This window comes from Lupinus angustifolius, unplaced genomic scaffold, assembly GCF_001865875.1.
Source record: "Lupinus angustifolius cultivar Tanjil unplaced genomic scaffold, LupAngTanjil_v1.0 Scaffold_17_52, whole genome shotgun sequence".
Lineage (NCBI taxonomy): Eukaryota > Viridiplantae > Streptophyta > Magnoliopsida > Fabales > Fabaceae > Lupinus > Lupinus angustifolius.
This window is the reverse complement of record NW_017719029.1, coordinates 1685-20783: the sequence shown is the minus strand read 5'-3', so window position 1 is coordinate 20783 and position 19099 is coordinate 1685. Positions and strand designations below refer to the sequence as shown.

Below are 19099 nucleotides of genomic sequence, written 5' to 3'. Positions count from 1 at the left end.
ATTCCTCAAGATGAAATGTGCTCAGGTGAATTTAGCTCCAACGGTACATACAAGGTTTTTAAGCACCATAAATACTCCATTAAGCTCCTCTACGGTCATATTTTGATTCCTCTCGAGCAATCCTCCTCCAACGGCTACAATAGTCTTTATTTACCTGCCAAAAAATATTAGACTAAGTTAGAATGACTTTGGTTCACGAAAAATACAAGTTGGTCCAAGCATTAAAGTGTCGGTTAAACGTTTAAGTTTGGTTTGGTCATCCACGAGCCATTTTTCAATCTAGACTTTATTTATGGGCATATTTATGATTAAAACACTTAAAATAATTAACTAAGTGTTAGACAAAAATTAGCCCACACATTTATTATCAAAATTAAAAATGTTCGATGCTAACTAAATTGGCTAGGCCTGACTCAGTCAGGCTACGCCCAGGGCCTGATACGGCACACAAGGCGCATGCGCCTCGGTCAATTTTCATGGCCAGGCCAGATTGGCCTAGTGCCTGGTTCAACACTTGGTGCGCCAGGGACCTTAACTCGGTCAGAGTTGTCTCGGTCAGGTTTCACACCTGATGCACTAGAGACCTCAACTTGGTCAGAGTTGTCTCGGTTAGGTCTTGCGCCAGGTTCCGTGCCAGGGTCAATTTTGGCGCCTGAGCTAGACCTGTGGCCTGTCTCGTGCGCATGACATGGTCTACCTTTGGCTCGGTCAAAACCATGGACCAAGACGCTAGTGAACATATTTAGGCCCCCTTGAGCTATCTTTGGCTCACCATCATGGATCAATATTATGAGTTGTCCAAGGGTATTTTGAGCCCTTTTTGTCCTAGCCCTAGTCATAGGACCACTTATGCCTTCAAGGCCATCATAATCAAGGTTAGGCTCTTTGGGATTCACATCATTTCTCGTGCATTCCTTCTTTGACAGATGAAAATTTCATCTGATCCCTGCTTAACTTCTATTCCGAGAAAATGTCTCATCCTTCCCAAGTCAGTCATATCAAATTCCAGCATCATTGAATTTTTAAACTCATCACCCATGACTTTATCATTCCTAGTAAAGATCAAATCATCAACATACAGACTTACTATTAATATCTTACCTCCTTCTAACTTTGTGAACAGTGTGTGTTCACTAAGACACTTCTCAAAATCTTCACGCACAAAGTAAGCTTCAATTCTGCTATACCAAGCTCGAGGTGCCTATTTAAGGCCATATAACGCCTTTCTCAGCCTATAGACTTTCTCTTCTTCTCCTTTCTTTATGAATCCCTCAGGTTGTTGCACGAACACTTCCTCCTTGAGCTCACCGTGAAGAAAAGCACTATTCACATCAAGTTGAAAAACTTCTCAAATGAATTGTGCAACAATTGCGAGTATCACACGGATGGTGTCAAGTCTTGCCACAAGAGCAAATACTTTAGTGTAATCTATTCCATGGCGTTGTGCATACACTTTTGCCACCAACCTTGCTTTGAGCTTCTCTACATCCCCATCTTCATTAAGCTTAGTTTTGAATACCCATTTAACTCCATTAGGTTTGACTCATTTAGGCAGTACAGTAAGTTCCCAAGTTTGATTCCTCTCTATGACTTCAATTTATGTTGACATTGCTTCTCTCCAATTTCCTCTTCATTGCTTCTTCAAACGAAACTGGATCTTCCTCAGTCATCATCATCATTATATTCAGATTTTCTTATTCAGATAATCCTTCTCCTATTTCATAATCTGCCATCCAGCCTGGTGGTCTTCTTCTTCGTTCACCCCTCCCTTCAGTCAATTCTCCATATGTATTTGGCTCATTTGAAGGTGCAGGTGCATCTGTCGAACTGCTATTCAAATTGTTGGAACCTGTTTCACTATTTTCCTATTCATCTAGGTCATCCTCTCCATTATTTTCATCCTTATCTTCCCATTCTAATAAATCTTGCTTGACTTCTTCTTCTTCTTCTGTTCTTCCCTAATCCCAACATTTTTCTTCTTCAAAGGTAACATCTTTGCTAACAAATATCTTCTTTGAAACTGGATCATATACCCTCCAAGCCTTGGACTCATCACTGACTCCTAGAAAGACACATTTTCTGCTCTTATCATCCAACTAACTCCTCCTTTGGTCTGGTATATGAACATGTGCTACACATCCAAAAATTGGAAAATACTGTATCACTGATTTCCCACTATACTCCATGCTGGTGTTTTGTTTTCAAATCCTAATGTTGGACATCGATTTTGAATGTGTACACACCATCTCACAGCCTCAGACCAGAATGCTTTAGGAACTTGCTTTTCGGTTAACATAGAACGAACAACATTCATAATTGTCCTATTTTTCCTTTCGGCAACTCCATTTTGATGAGGAGTATAAGCTGCTAACAGTTGTCTACTAATGCTATGTGATTGAAAAAATTCTCCAAACACATTTGAGGTGAATTCAGCACCCCTATCTGTCCTCAAACAAGTTATGTATGCACCTATCTCATTTTCAACACAAGCCTTATATTTTTTGAATTTTACAAAGGCTTCTGACTTCTCATGTAAAAATAGACCCAAGTTTTACGAGAAAAATCATCGATAAAACTTAATATGTACCTCTTGTTACTGTTTGAAGCATGCTTGATGGGACCACATATATCTGAGTGCACTAGCTGAAGTTCCTTTGATGCTCTCCACAAACTCTTCCTTGCTATAGGATTTCTATGCTGCTTGCTAGTTAATCATGTGGTGCATATTTCCTTCAGAGTTTTTAAACAGGGTAAGTCAATCACCATTTTCTTGTAGGTAAGTATTCTCAGTCCCTTGTGATTCAAGTGCCCAAAGCGACAATGCCACATATGAGCCTCTTTATCTGATTCAGCTTCAGCTTGCAAACACAAGGAATTTTCCAGTTGCATGGAGGCTGACACATGAAATATTCTATTCCCACTCATGTTAGTTTGCATAATCAGCCCCCTCATTGGATGAAATACTTTACAAGTCCCATCCTGAATTAAGATTGCTAATCCCTTCTCTAGAAGTTGTCCTATGCTTAATAAATTGTTTTTAAGCTCACGAATATAGTAGACATCAGATATTACCTGGGCTATGCCTTTTAATTGCATCTTTATGCTTCCTTTTGCTGCCACTACCATTTTCATATCATTCTCAAGTTTTACTGTCCTGCTGAAGTCTTCTTCCAAATTCAGAAATCATTTTTTGTTCCCTGTCATATGATTACTACAGCCCGAGTCAAGATACCATATCTCTTCTTTCTTTGTTTGTTGAGGTTCTTCATAAGACATCAGCAAAATCTCTTCTTATTCTTCCAACTCAACATAATTTGCCTTCTTTTCCCAGTTAGGACACTCATATCGAAAGTTCCCCAACCTATGACACTTGAAACACTCAATAATTGCTCTATTTAGAGGTTGTCTCCCTCTACCTCTGCCATGTCCTCCTCTTAACATACCTCAATCCCTTCCTCTACTTGATCTGTCTTCTTGAACTACTTTCAACGCATGTTCTTCCTCTTGGTATCCCTACATTCTTTGTTCATGAACCAGCAGACTACCATGCAACTCATCAATGCTCAAATTACTTAGATCATTTGACTTCTCTATTGAGAAAACAACATAATTGAACTTAGCCGTCAATGATCTAAGTATCTTACTAACCACTGTACTCTGCTCCATTGTCTCACCATTTGACTTCATCTTGTTCACCAAAGTCAAGGTTCATCCCAAAACGTTGTCCACATTCTCTCATTCTTTCATGGCCAGCAACTCAAACTCCCTTCTCAAGGCTTGAAGTTGTGCCCTTTTCACCTTTGTGGATCCTTGATACTTTTGTTTCATTGAATTCCAAATCGCCTTCGACGTCCCTTTGTCAAGAATTGTTTCTAGAATTTCTCTATCAATTGCCTGAAATAAGAAGTTCTCGACCTTCAGATCTTTGAGTTTGGCCTCCTCCACGGCCTTCCCCTACGTTTCACTTGTTGGTGATGTCTCAATTGCCGGAGCAGGGATCCCTTCATCCACCAGGCTTCACATCTCCTTGCTCCTGAGGAAATTCTCCATCATCATTGACCAATAATCATAATGACCATCAAATCTTGGAATGGATGGTTGCACAAACTTATCTCAGATTGACATTTTTCCTCTCTCTGTGTTTAGCTCACACTTCTTACACTCCACTCTTTCACTCTATATCAGGCCCCTTGTGGAGCTCTGATACCAATTGTTAGAACTAAGAATTGAAGCAATAGTGTAAAGAAGGAAGATTGATATTTTATTGATCAATTGAGGCAATATAAATAGCCTTACTCAAGTTAGGAAAAAACATAACCAACCACCAATTTCAATGCTTATAATGTGCTATTAAAACTGGTTTTATTCTCCATAAAACCTAAAGCAAAACAACCAAACTAAAACAGCTAAAATATACCTAACAAATGTTATGTGTGCCTTGATGTTAAGTCAAACATGTCGATGACTAAGTTCATTCTTGGTAACAAAGCTCAACGATCTTAGGTATTCAACACTTATTCTAAACACACACTTTTAAAGATTCTTGGAACATTTCCTCATTTGTCCATAAAAGGTAGAAGAATTTCAAGACAATATATATGCAACAAGAGACACAAGAATACGGAAAAAAAATAAGTACTTAGAAACTCTGTAAAAATTACTTATTGCATAAAAAATTATTTGTATAAAATTACAACTTAAGTTTTGTAATATCTTGTTAGAGGCAAACTAAGATGAAAGTAGGAGAAAGAATCAGAGAGTTTACAAAGGTTAAATCTTAAGATTTATTTCTTAGTGAGTCCTAGGCTCAAGAGATCTTACTCTTTCATCTCCTCACATAGTAAGTTGCTATATCAACAAACCAACTCTGCATAGTTTTTAGAGCCTAGAGAGACTTGGTAAGGAAATATTACTTGGTTAAGGTTGGAGTTGTGAGAGGCTTGATTTTGAAAGAATACTTAACGGTTTGTTCTACGAAAGAATACTTAACGGTTTGTTCTACGAAAGAATACTTGCATGAAGAAGTGTTGAATACTTATAAACTATTTGGGAAATAGTTGAAAACCTTTCATGGAGAATAGATTGAACTTAACTATTTAGAGTGAACCAATATAAAAATCTCGGTGTCATTTTCTCTACCCCATATTTTTTAGTGCTTTTGATTATTTCTAACAAGGAGGGATTAAATTTGTTACAAAAACGAATTTAAAAACTTAAAAACAAAATTCAACCCTCTTTCTTGTGTTTGCTTTTACCAACTTTACATTTGTTATTAGTTTTGAGAACTTAATACTCTTAATTTTATTTTTGATAAATGTAGTTATTGGCAAAATAAACAAGATTTTTGGATTTTCCAAAGCTTTGTCTAGTTTAGAGAATAAATGAGAAGTAATAAAATAGAAATGGTTTAGGGAATAAATAAGAAAGAGAAACTAGAAAGAAATAGTATGGATAGAAAGCAAATGATGAGAAAAAATGTATATTATGAGATATTAGAGTAATTTTGAAATATAACTTTGGTGTATTGAGAAAATTTCAACTGAAAAATATCTCACATTTACATTAAAATTGAATTAAAAACAATTTGGAATCTAAGTCGCTCCAACTTTCATTTAATAAAGGGCATTTGAAATTTATGAAAAATACTTTCAAATTTTCCATTTTCATGAAGTAAATTGGTATAAGTAAATACTTTTTATAATCAAAATGATCTTTACTCATATTGGTAAAACAATCTCATACTTAAATGAGGTTTACCCATTAAAAAATGGAGAAATGTCCTTCTAGTACCCACAATAATAGGTGAAAATGCATTTTCTCCTTTCCACTTTAATTGTCATATTCACTCTTATCACTTTTTATATTAATTGTTGTTTAAGGAAAACATTATTAATAATTTCAATAATTATCATCAAGTTAGACGAAAAAAAAAATGGACTTAAAGAGGCATAATGTGCCATATGCCCAATTTGCATCCTCAAGTGTAGAGATAGTCCTTAAAATTATGGGGAAAAGCTAGAAAAATATAAAAGGAAAAGAATTTGGTGGTGCCGTAGTTGAAATAAACTAATAGAGATGAAGAGTATGGTGAAGCCACTGACGAGTGTCACCTTATTTTCTGGCTTAAATGACCATAAACCCCCTCACTTCTCTCTCTCTTTCCTCAACTGCCACCCTTCCCTATCATACTCCTTTGCCTTCACTCTATTTCCATGGTCGCTTCATCACAATCTATCGTTCCGGTATCTCACTTTTTTCTTTTCTTTCACCCAATTGAATATCGTTTAGCTTGAGTGCTTCAAAATCCCAACTTTGCTTGAATTGATTCAAAACATTTTATTTTTTCAATATCAGAATTTTTTATTGGACAATTCTATATACACAAAAAATATCACTGGCTACACCAGACTTATGGACCACCCGTCAGTCTAAATTGCCAGACTCGTATGGACCATCCGTAGTGTAATTAGCCAGACGCATGGATAGGATGGCAATAAAAATCGAACTCGTTCGGGTAAATAGCCATACGGTTGGACCATCTGTCACTCCAGTGTTTTAAATTATGCTAATGGTAACGATTGTGGTTATAGAAATTACGATTGTTGCGGTGTGAATTACTTTGTGACTAAAAAACTATTTTTGAATAAGACGTGGTCCGATGCGAACAAATGCAGTCCAAATATGTTCTGATGCGGTTACGTTAAAGCTGCATCATTGTGATTTAGAATCACACTGTAATTGTAATGTAATGCGGTTGCGGCGGTCACCGCAACCACAATATTGTGTTTGCGGCCGCATTAGGTGATGCGGTCTGCAATTTAAATCATGCATCATTCTATGTAGCCATACAAATGGACCATCCATTAATGTAAATGGTCATACGGATGGAACAAGGCAATGAACCGAACCAACTTTATATTCGTTCGAAACTCGACTTATTATCTAGTTTAATAAACTTGGTTCATGAACCAAATGAGTCGAATATGAGCTAAAAATTAAACTCATTAAATAAAGAGCTGAAGTTGAGAAAGTAGAGTTCGATAGGTGACTTGATTATATATATATATATATATATATATATATATTGTGTGTATATAAATATATGTTTGTATGCATATATCTGTGGAAAATCTTTAATTATATATATATATATATATATATATATTAAATCAATAATCATCATTCAAGCTAACGAATTGAACTAACCGATCTATAAGTTCACGAATTCTTGATGCTCGAAAAGAACTCAAGCTTATGAGTTGAATCTAATAGTTTGCAAACTTCAATTGAGCCGAATTCGAGTTGGAAACATAGTTCGTTTCAAACTCGAGTCGAGTTTTGAGCTGAACAAATTCTTATCGAGCTGATCTTTGGTTCAACTCAATTCGGTTTGTTTTAAGCTCTAGGATGGACTATCCGTTAGTGTAAATAGTCAAATGGATAGACCATCTTTCAGTGTAAATATGTAGACGAATGGACCATCCCTCAGTGTAAATAGCCAAACCTATGGACCATCCGTCTGTAAGTGATGAGTGGTTCTTTGGGTGTTTATAGAGTTGCCCTTTTTTATTGGGATATCAAATTCTGAACTGCTTGGTTATTTAAATTTCGAATTTTCAATTTATGTTGATCATATTGATGTATTGTTATATATATATGATGCTGAATTTTGAACCCAGACTACGTCTCCTGGCGATGTTAAAATCAACAAAGACGATGTCTTTCAATTAATTCAAGCTCATCAGGTATTTTATAAATTCAATTTGTTACTCATCAACCTCCAAGTAGAGGTAATCTTATATGTGATATATCTTTGTATCCATCAGTTGCAAATTATGTAAGTTCAGGCAGATTGGTTATGTGAACTTGTTTGTTGTGGTTATTATAACTTATGGCAGGAAAAAGTGGCCAGACTTCCACCAGTTGAAGAAATTCGAACTGTCCTTGATCGTAGTGTACATGGGATGCTCTCCACATTCTCTAAGGTTTCTGTACTTTCCATACCAATTACTTGTAGAACTGATTGTTTTTTCCCTATGTGATCTGAGTTTATACTTGTAATTCATGAGAATTAAACAGTTACTTTTAGCTATCTTCTCCAATGTGAAAATGAATTTCAATTACTTTTTTCTCTTCATGTTTATTGTAGCATGTATCTATTAACTTACCCGGTGTTCAAAAGTTAACTATGTACTTCTGGGACAACAAAAAAAGAAATCTAATTTAAAGAAAGGGACACCTTTAACTTGACACAAAATGCTGAAAGCATGAGTACTGAGCTTAATCAAATGAGCCACGGAAAGAGATAGTTTTTTACTCTCTAGAAGTTCAGTTGTGGCCTTTTGTTCATGCTCCAATGTTCAACTTTTTTCTGTTACAATACAACAAGTCTGAAGGTGCAAACACCTTACCCATGCAAATAACAACACAATAATAAAAATCCACTTTTCTCAGAGCAGAGAAATTGAAATCCGATTACCCATTGTGGACATATATTTGGCATGAAATTGTAGCAGACAACTTAAATATCCTCTTCTCACCTGCTCTTCTTTTGATTTTGAACATGCAGGTGCACGAGGATTATCCATCAGGGTCTATGGTAGATTTTGCATGTGATGCAGATGGATATCCTATACTAGCAGTGAGCGACTTGGCAGTTCATACGAAGGTTTCTTCTTTTTTTCCTTCACCCGAAGTGTTATCGTGGTTGGTTGGATGTTGGCAATGCTGGAATAATTTTAGGATTACATGTGTCTGCTTGTTAACTGACTTAATAAGAAATAGGATATGATGTTGAATTTGAAAGTTATATTACAACTATCCAGAACATTGTGCCAAATTTGGCTTGTACAAGACCATAAATTCAAATATTATTTCTCATGTTCTTAACCATGTTAAAAATTGTAATTCACATGAACCTTTTATGACCAACACCTATGTAGTTAAAAGCTTGCTTCTGTTGCTAAAGAGTCCCTTTTACTATATTTTACAGGACTTAACTGCTAATCCTAAATGTTCATTGCTTGTGGCTAGAGATCCTGAAGATAGGACTGATTTAGTGATCACTTTACGTGGTGATGCTATATCTGTGAGTTATGCTCTTCTGTTTATTTTTCCTTTAACTATTGTTTATTCAACTACACAGTTATTATATTACAGAGTCTTTATTCGGCTTAGAATTTTAAATGTTTTCCTAAATGTTTATTCAGGTATCTGAAAAGGATGAAGAAGCCATTCGAGCTGCATATTTGGCAAGACATCCCAATGCATTTTGGGTAATTTCGTCCATCTTCCTTACTTATCACTCTTGCAGTTTCTCTTTTACTTATTGTTGTGTAGTTAACAACTATAAAATTTCACATATTGAAGGTTGACTTTGGCGACTTCCATTTTCTGCGCATCGAACCAAAGGGTACGATTTGTGTCAGGTGTTGCCGCAGCTTTGTTAGGATCAGGAGGTTTGTTAACCTTGCCATCCTTGATTGTTTATTTTACTGTTAATGTTATTGTGCCAGGTTCGTTTAGGCTCGCTCTATAAGTAAGATGGATTCGGGGATGTTTAATATTTTGAATGTGCTTACATTTTTTGTTGAATTGTCACATCAACTTACGCAGTTACGTCTGATTCTGTGATGCGGATTGCAATCATGTGGGTGTGATAATTTTCTCCACTACCAGTAGTCAGGGTGATGTACGAGGGGTTTTAGGGTTATATTTTTGGCTGTCAGGGTATTTCGAGTGGTTTTCGCGGGCTTCCTGATTAATTAAAAACACTTAAACATCTTTGTAAAAATTATGGAAGAATACAATCAGCTAGAAATTCTAAACTAAACCAGAATATGGAGATTATTTTCTTATTATTGGTATTATTCTTTTGGTAACATTTACTGGTATTATTTTATTTATTTAAAGCTGAGGATTTCTTGATGCTAGTGCATCCTGCATCATAGGGGATTATTAGAACTATCTTTCATATTTACACCAAAAAACTTGTCTATTTGTTGTTTTGATAAAAAACTGTAGTTTGTGGTTTTAGGATAGCATGCATTGCAAACATGCAATAAATCCTTGAATTTTGAGGTGAAAATCATATATTGTCTTTAAAATATTTGAAGTTGGTGTCCATCAAAATATCATGCCATGAGGAATGAGCAAATATCATCTCTGTCCCACAAGTAAATTTCTTGGGTGTTTCCCTTATTATCTGTTACACTTTTGTTAAGATTTTTTCTTCCTCCTTTTGATGTCAGAGTTTAGTGGAGGTGAGTATAAAGCTGCAAAAGTTGATCCCATAGCCCAGTTTTCCAAGCCAGTGGTGGTAGTTATCTCTATCCATATGTTACATGTTTACAATTTCTTTCATAAGTTAGCCGTTTTAATTCTAATATAAGTAATGTTATTTGACAGTCTTATATGAACAACGATCATGCTGAAGATACAAAAGTGATTGTGAAGCACTGGACTTCAGTTCCAGTATGTCATCTTGAACACTATACAATATACAGTACAACATGAAGGAAGCTCCACTTCACCTGTTTTTATCTTGTAAAATTCGTTTGTTGAACTTGAACCAGTGCGAAATATGATATCACAGTGTACGAGAGTACCGTTCACTGGGTACCAAATTACTGAAATGAATAGGCCTACGACATTATTGCTTGCCTTTTCTTTTCTGCTAGGAGAGGGGATGATGATGCTCAGCCTTATGTTTACTGAATTGATCATCTGCAGGTGGACTTTGCAGACATTCTGGATTTGGATAGTCTTGGTTTCAATGTTAAGGTATTGCTGCTGTTTATTTTTTCCTAATAGTTTTTTAATTTATGTCATCTATCTTTCCCAGACCCCCTAAAGAGGGAGACTCGTGCACTGAGCCACTCGCCCTTTCTAGTTTTTAATTTATTTCCTATTCCGTTGGGCCCTACTTTCTTTTTGTTTATTTTTTAGAAAAAATTAACCTATAAATCTAACAAATGAACTTCAATAGATAATACAATATTTAGTCTTTTCAATAGTTTTCTCTCCTCATTTGCAGCTTATATTCACTGTTTACTTGCTTTTCCATTTTGAAATCTCTTCTTTTTTGCAGGCTGGTTATCAGGGCTCTACTTTCAAGCTTCGAGTACCCTTCCCTCGTCGCGCAGCAGATAGAAAGTAAGCTCCCATCTCCTGTAGAGAAGGTCACATCTATGTTCATTTGTTTAAATGTGCTCTTCTGTATTCCAGTTTACCTACACAAATCTGTGCTTTGGTGAGAACTTTGTCCGAAATGGTAGCATTACTGTATTAGTCTTATGTTTGTTAAAATGCGCTTTTCTCTATTCTTTTCTTTTTCCATCTATTTGGAATTAGAATAATCATGTGCAAGCCAAGGAATCCTTTCTTATGGGGTTATGGGTTTTCCTATTAAGTAAAGAAAATTTTTTTTTCCAATTATCCGAATAACCATTCCCGCAGTCTGTTGGTTTTATTTCCTGAAGAGAATTAACTTTTTTTTTTCATTTTTATTTAAGGGATATTAAAACTCTCATTGTCGAGATGCTTCAAGCTGCCAAGCCTTAAGTTAATTGATTACTCGAACAGGTGCTCATCCGAAATTTATCGAATACTTCAATTCGACCGATGTGCTTTAGTTTCCAAGATTTTTCATTTTTGTCATTAAAGATTAGTTGAATATTCATATAGCCATGCCTTGCAGCTGAATATCTATATATTGTTAATTCTATTTTATGCCAAGTACTTTGACAAGTTTAGCTAAATTTTTGTCTCGGATCTAATAAAGCTTGCAACATGTCAAAAAAGTAATGAAGGAGACACTTAAAAGGGACATTGTAAAAGTTCTTCTCCATTCTAATCCCTTTTGTTTGAAATGCTGCAGCATACACCAGTCATCATTCTCAGGGAGACGACAAAATGTGTCCCTTGAAAAATACACAATTAATTGCAGTTATATTTTCTAGACATGAAAATCAAATGGATGATTTTGTTTACTTATTTTGTTATACACTATTTGGGGTTTTCTTGGGAGAAAAAATACTTGAAATTCTTATATAGAAATTGTTTTAGTCTCAAACACAAATCCTCTGCACATAAATTATCATGAAATCCTCCTCCTGGCGTACTCCAATTGTTATTTTCATTTTTATATATATTCAGGGCAAAGTGTTTTGCCATCATATATACCCTGTTTGTTGTGTTTCACAAACGTTCTCAGAATCTATTAATGCACACTTCATCTATCCTAAATTCAAAGTAGAAGAACATGGAGAAACTATACGTGCATGGTAAACACTTGAAAGTTTAGTAAAGTGGCATCTTTTTGTTTGCTTTGATTATTTATAATATAGGCTCTTTAGGATTTGGAGCACCGGCAAGGTGCTTGCCTTACGACCTGGAAGTCACGAGTTCAAATTCACATGAGACAATCTCCTGGCATGTAAGGTTGGTACGTTTATCATCCTTAGTCTAACTAAGTGAGAGTCTCGTGCCCTGTATCGTTTTTTTATGATTTATATTCTAACGATGCTATGTAAAATACTACTTATGCTTCTGTTACTTTAATAAAAAGGTGGGTGAGGGTAGACTTGTTGGAAGTAATTCTTCTGTATTTTTGGAGTAGAGTTTTAATGTTTTATTATTTGTCCAACAAACTACACGTTAATATCGTTTTTTATACTTTTATATAATTATTTGTTACCCTTGTCTCTCCATCATTAATGTTAAAAACCTACCTCTTTTATATGGCCTATAGAGACTCTCACAAATATGTGTATATACCATAATGCTTTGTACACAATTTTTACACAAAGCAGATATCATCCCATAATGGAAACAAGATGGGGAATAACAAGATTGGAGATATGGATATCTCATTTTTCTTTCTGTAAAAGGATGGTGTCAATTCTTAGTGCTAATATAAATAAGTTAAGACTCCTTTGGTAGAGACTCCTTCGGATAAGAAATGTGGATATCAATGTTTGGTTCAAATTCTTGATGCAGTTTGACCCTTTGTAATACTCCTTTTCTCAGTCTCCTTCCTTCATGAGACCCTTTGCAGGTCTTTCCTTTCGGGGTGTGACTGCTCTTCCTAACGAGTGTCATTGCTAACTATCGAATTATTAACTTTTTGGTTCTTAGGGATCTAGTAGAATGTTATACCATTAGACCAACATCTTGTTGATAATTTCACATTAATTTGGTAATATATTACCCAAATGTTGTAATCGATTATTCTAATTAAAATTTAATTGTCAGTTGAACAACGTGTTTGAGTAATTGATTACTCAAGGCTGTAATCAATTACTGAGAGTTGTTGTACCAGTTTTGAAATTTCAAAATGAATGGTTTTCATCCCAAACGAAATGGTTTCATCCCAATCAATTCCTACCCTTTCAAAGAGGTGTTATGCCTGGTTGGAAAGCATATTTAAAGGCATTGAAACTCAGAATCAAACAAGATTTCTTACACAAACTTTTAAACATAAATTCTAAAAATTCTTTGAAATATTTTTCTGCACTTTTGGAACTTGTTCTTAAACTTTCAAAATGAATTTTCTGAGTTGCTTGAAGTAAAGTGTTTCAAAGTTTTACAAACATATAAGAACATTATTACTTAGTGATGAACAATATATTACACACTATTTATAACCTTAATTTAGCATGATTGATGATTCTTGGTGCATAATTGACTTTGTTTCATATGGTTTAGTGTTTTAGACTTTATTGGACTAATATTCCTAAAATGAGTTAATTAGGGATTATTTGGTCTGATTAAATCTATTATCATTTTCAGATCATATTTGACATCAATGACATTTTGGGCATTATGGAAGTGGAGGATATGTGTTGAAGTGAAGATTGTATTTTTATTTTAGGAATTTTTTTATTATAATTTAGCTTTGGGCCCATTGTTTAGGCCCAATTCAATTTTATGTGTGTTGGACGGGTTAAATTCAGATTCCTCACTCCAAACACACACTTCATTTTTCCCTCATTTTGAAACACACACATTTCTGTTTTCCCATATTTTTGCTCTACTAGGGTTTCATTTCTTCTTCATTTTTCATTTTCGGTTTGTTCTTCCATTGCCATGAAAGGCTAAATTTCTAGACTAAGTTCATTTGATAAGGTATCACAACTCTTGATGTTTTGTTATTAATGCATTTTCGATTTCTTTATTATTGATTTCTTCTATCTTATTTCTGAATATGGTTTTGCTTAATTCCATTGCTTAGAAACTGGTTGGTTGAGTTTATCTTCGCTTAGTTGATTTACTCTCTCTAGTGCATGAATGTTTAGTTCGTGTGAATTTGTTAATCGTTTCATGCTTATACTGATTTCGCCTGGTTAGAGGTTTAGGTTCTGGAACTTTGAATTGATTATTGCTTAGTTAATTGATCCTCAACAAATTCGGATGTTAATGGTTGGAATCTAAAAATAATCTTTTGAAACCGAGGATTGAGTTGTGAACAAACGAACCAAAGAGATTTAGCCATTTTATTATATTGTTATTTACTGGTTCTGAATTTGCTTATTGCTCATACTAATCCAACAAAAACCCCTCTTTGTCTATGTGAGTATAAGGTGTTTGAATCTTTGCTTGAAATATAATCCTTAGGAAACGACTTAGGAGTCACTTCCTAGTACTACAGTTCTTAATTGTTATATTATTTACATCGAGTACGACCTCAATCAAATTTGGTGCCGCTGTCGGGGATTATTGGTTCTTGTCAAAGGTTCTTAGTATAGTTTAGTGTGTGTCTTAGAATAACCATTCTGTTTGGGTTTCAAAATCTACCTATAACATTCACAGTTTGTTGTTTGCTGTATTGTTTAGCCATTTACGTGTTGGTTGATTCGGGTGTATGTTGGTTAAGATAGTTGTGATTGAAATTTTTACATGAAACTTTGTTTCCACACTTCTTTCATCACATATTGAATGTTGGATGCACCATAGTCAGTCACCTTGCTGCTAGTTGTGAGATACAAACAAGTAGTGACTAGTTTTACTGTTGCTTTTCTATTTTGGACATAACTTTGGAACTGTTAATCAGAATTAATTCGAACTGTCCTTGATCGTAGTGTACATGGGATGCTCTCCACATTCTCTAAGGTTTCTGTACTTTCCATACCAATTACTTGTAGAACTGATTGTTTTTTCCCTATGTGATCTGAGTTTATACTTGTAATTCATGAGAATTAAACAGTTACTTTTAGCTATCTTCTCCAATGTGAAAATGAATTTCAATTACTTTTTTCTCTTCATGTTTATTGTAGCATGTATCTATTAACTTACCCGGTGTTCAAAAGTTAACTATGTACTTCTGGGACAACAAAAAAAGAAATCTAATTTAAAGAAAGGGACACCTTTAACTTGACACAAAATGCTGAAAGCATGAGTACTGAGCTTAATCAAATGAGCCACGGAAAGAGATAGTTTTTTACTCTCTAGAAGTTCAGTTGTGGCCTTTTGTTCATGCTCCAATGTTCAACTTTTTTCTGTTACAATACAACAAGTCTGAAGGTGCAAACACCTTACCCATGCAAATAACAACACAATAATAAAAATCCACTTTTCTCAGAGCAGAGAAATTGAAATCCGATTACCCATTGTGGACATATATTTGGCATGAAATTGTAGCAGACAACTTAAATATCCTCTTCTCACCTGCTCTTCTTTTGATTTTGAACATGCAGGTGCACGAGGATTATCCATCAGGGTCTATGGTAGATTTTGCATGTGATGCAGATGGATATCCTATACTAGCAGTGAGCGACTTGGCAGTTCATACGAAGGTTTCTTCTTTTTTTCCTTCACCCGAAGTGTTATCGTGGTTGGTTGGATGTTGGCAATGCTGGAATAATTTTAGGATTACATGTGTCTGCTTGTTAACTGACTTAATAAGAAATAGGATATGATGTTGAATTTGAAAGTTATATTACAACTATCCAGAACATTGTGCCAAATTTGGCTTGTACAAGACCATAAATTCAAATATTATTTCTCATGTTCTTAACCATGTTAAAAATTGTAATTCACATGAACCTTTTATGACCAACACCTATGTAGTTAAAAGCTTGCTTCTGTTGCTAAAGAGTCCCTTTTACTATATTTTACAGGACTTAACTGCTAATCCTAAATGTTCATTGCTTGTGGCTAGAGATCCTGAAGATAGGACTGATTTAGTGATCACTTTACGTGGTGATGCTATATCTGTGAGTTATGCTCTTCTGTTTATTTTTCCTTTAACTATTGTTTATTCAACTACACAGTTATTATATTACAGAGTCTTTATTCGGCTTAGAATTTTAAATGTTTTCCTAAATGTTTATTCAGGTATCTGAAAAGGATGAAGAAGCCATTCGAGCTGCATATTTGGCAAGACATCCCAATGCATTTTGGGTAATTTCGTCCATCTTCCTTACTTATCACTCTTGCAGTTTCTCTTTTACTTATTGTTGTGTAGTTAACAACTATAAAATTTCACATATTGAAGGTTGACTTTGGCGACTTCCATTTTCTGCGCATCGAACCAAAGGGTACGATTTGTGTCAGGTGTTGCCGCAGCTTTGTTAGGATCAGGAGGTTTGTTAACCTTGCCATCCTTGATTGTTTATTTTACTGTTAATGTTATTGTGCCAGGTTCGTTTAGGCTCGCTCTATAAGTAAGATGGATTCGGGGATGTTTAATATTTTGAATGTGCTTACATTTTTTGTTGAATTGTCACATCAACTTACGCAGTTACGTCTGATTCTGTGATGCGGATTGCAATCATGTGGGTGTGATAATTTTCTCCACTACCAGTAGTCAGGGTGATGTACGAGGGGTTTTAGGGTTATATTTTTGGCTGTCAGGGTATTTCGAGTGGTTTTCGCGGGCTTCCTGATTAATTAAAAACACTTAAACATCTTTGTAAAAATTATGGAAGAATACAATCAGCTAGAAATTCTAAACTAAACCAGAATATGGAGATTATTTTCTTATTATTGGTATTATTCTTTTGGTAACATTTACTGGTATTATTTTATTTATTTAAAGCTGAGGATTTCTTGATGCTAGTGCATCCTGCATCATAGGGGATTATTAGAACTATCTTTCATATTTACACCAAAAAACTTGTCTATTTGTTGTTTTGATAAAAAACTGTAGTTTGTGGTTTTAGGATAGCATGCATTGCAAACATGCAATAAATCCTTGAATTTTGAGGTGAAAATCATATATTGTCTTTAAAATATTTGAAGTTGGTGTCCATCAAAATATCATGCCATGAGGAATGAGCAAATATCATCTCTGTCCCACAAGTAAATTTCTTGGGTGTTTCCCTTATTATCTGTTACACTTTTGTTAAGATTTTTTCTTCCTCCTTTTGATGTCAGAGTTTAGTGGAGGTGAGTATAAAGCTGCAAAAGTTGATCCCATAGCCCAGTTTTCCAAGCCAGTGGTGGTAGTTATCTCTATCCATATGTTACATGTTTACAATTTCTTTCATAAGTTAGCCGTTTTAATTCTAATATAAGTAATGTTATTTGACAGTCTTATATGAACAACGATCATGCTGAAGATACAAAAGTGATTGTGAAGCACTGGACTTCAGTTCCAGTATGTCATCTTGAACACTATACAATATACAGTACAACATGAAGGAAGCTCCACTTCACCTGTTTTTATCTTGTAAAATTCGTTTGTTGAACTTGAACCAGTGCGAAATATGATATCACAGTGTACGAGAGTACCGTTCACTGGGTACCAAATTACTGAAATGAATAGGCCTACGACATTATTGCTTGCCTTTTCTTTTCTGCTAGGAGAGGGGATGATGATGCTCAGCCTTATGTTTACTGAATTGATCATCTGCAGGTGGACTTTGCAGACATTCTGGATTTGGATAGTCTTGGTTTCAATGTTAAGGTATTGCTGCTGTTTATTTTTTCCTAATAGTTTTTTAATTTATGTCATCTATCTTTCCCAGACCCCCTAAAGAGGGAGACTCGTGCACTGAGCCACTCGCCCTTTCTAGTTTTTAATTTATTTCCTATTCCGTTGGGCCCTACTTTCTTTTTGTTTATTTTTTAGAAAAAATTAACCTATAAATCTAACAAATGAACTTCAATAGATAATACAATATTTAGTCTTTTCAATAGTTTTCTCTCCTCATTTGCAGCTTATATTCACTGTTTACTTGCTTTTCCATTTTGAAATCTCTTCTTTTTTGCAGGCTGGTTATCAGGGCTCTACTTTCAAGCTTCGAGTACCCTTCCCTCGTCGCGCAGCAGATAGAAAGTAAGCTCCCATCTCCTGTAGAGAAGGTCACATCTATGTTCATTTGTTTAAATGTGCTCTTCTGTATTCCAGTTTACCTACACAAATCTGTGCTTTGGTGAGAACTTTGTCCGAAATGGTAGCATTACTGTATTAGTCTTATGTTTGTTAAAATGCGCTTTTCTCTATTCTTTTCTTTTTCCATCTATTTGGAATTAGAATAATCATGTGCAAGCCAAGGAATCCTTTCTTATGGGGTTATGGGTTTTCCTATTAAGTAAAGAAAATTTTTTTTTCCAATTATCCGAATAACCATTCCCGCAGTCTGTTGGTTTTATTTCCTGAAGAGAATTAACTTTTTTTTTTCATTTTTATTTAAGGGATATTAAAACTCTCATTGTCGAGATGCTTCAAGCTGCCAAGCCTTAAGTTAATTGATTACTCGAACAGGTGCTCATCCGAAATTTATCGAATACTTCAATTCGACCGATGTGCTTTAGTTTCCAAGATTTTTCATTTTTGTCATTAAAGATTAGTTGAATATTCATATAGCCATGCCTTGCAGCTGAATATCTATATATTGTTAATTCTATTTTATGCCAAGTACTTTGACAAGTTTAGCTAAATTTTTGTCTCGGATCTAATAAAGCTTGCAACATGTCAAAAAAGTAATGAAGGAGACACTTAAAAGGGACATTGTAAAAGTTCTTCTCCATTCTAATCCCTTTTGTTTGAAATGCTGCAGCATACACCAGTCATCATTCTCAGGGAGACGACAAAATGTGTCCCTTGAAAAATACACAATTAATTGCAGTTATATTTTCTAGACATGAAAATCAA

The 19099-nt window shown here is 34.9% G+C and overlaps 2 pseudogenes; both read left to right on the top strand.

Moving 5' to 3' along the window:
• The first annotated feature begins 6032 nt into the window (after positions 1-6032).
• Positions 6033-11759, top strand: LOC109338066 (annotated as a pseudogene).
• A 3300-nt stretch (positions 11760-15059) lies between these two features.
• LOC109338067 lies at positions 15060-18885 on the top strand (annotated as a pseudogene).
• The last annotated feature ends 214 nt before the right edge of the window (positions 18886-19099 follow it).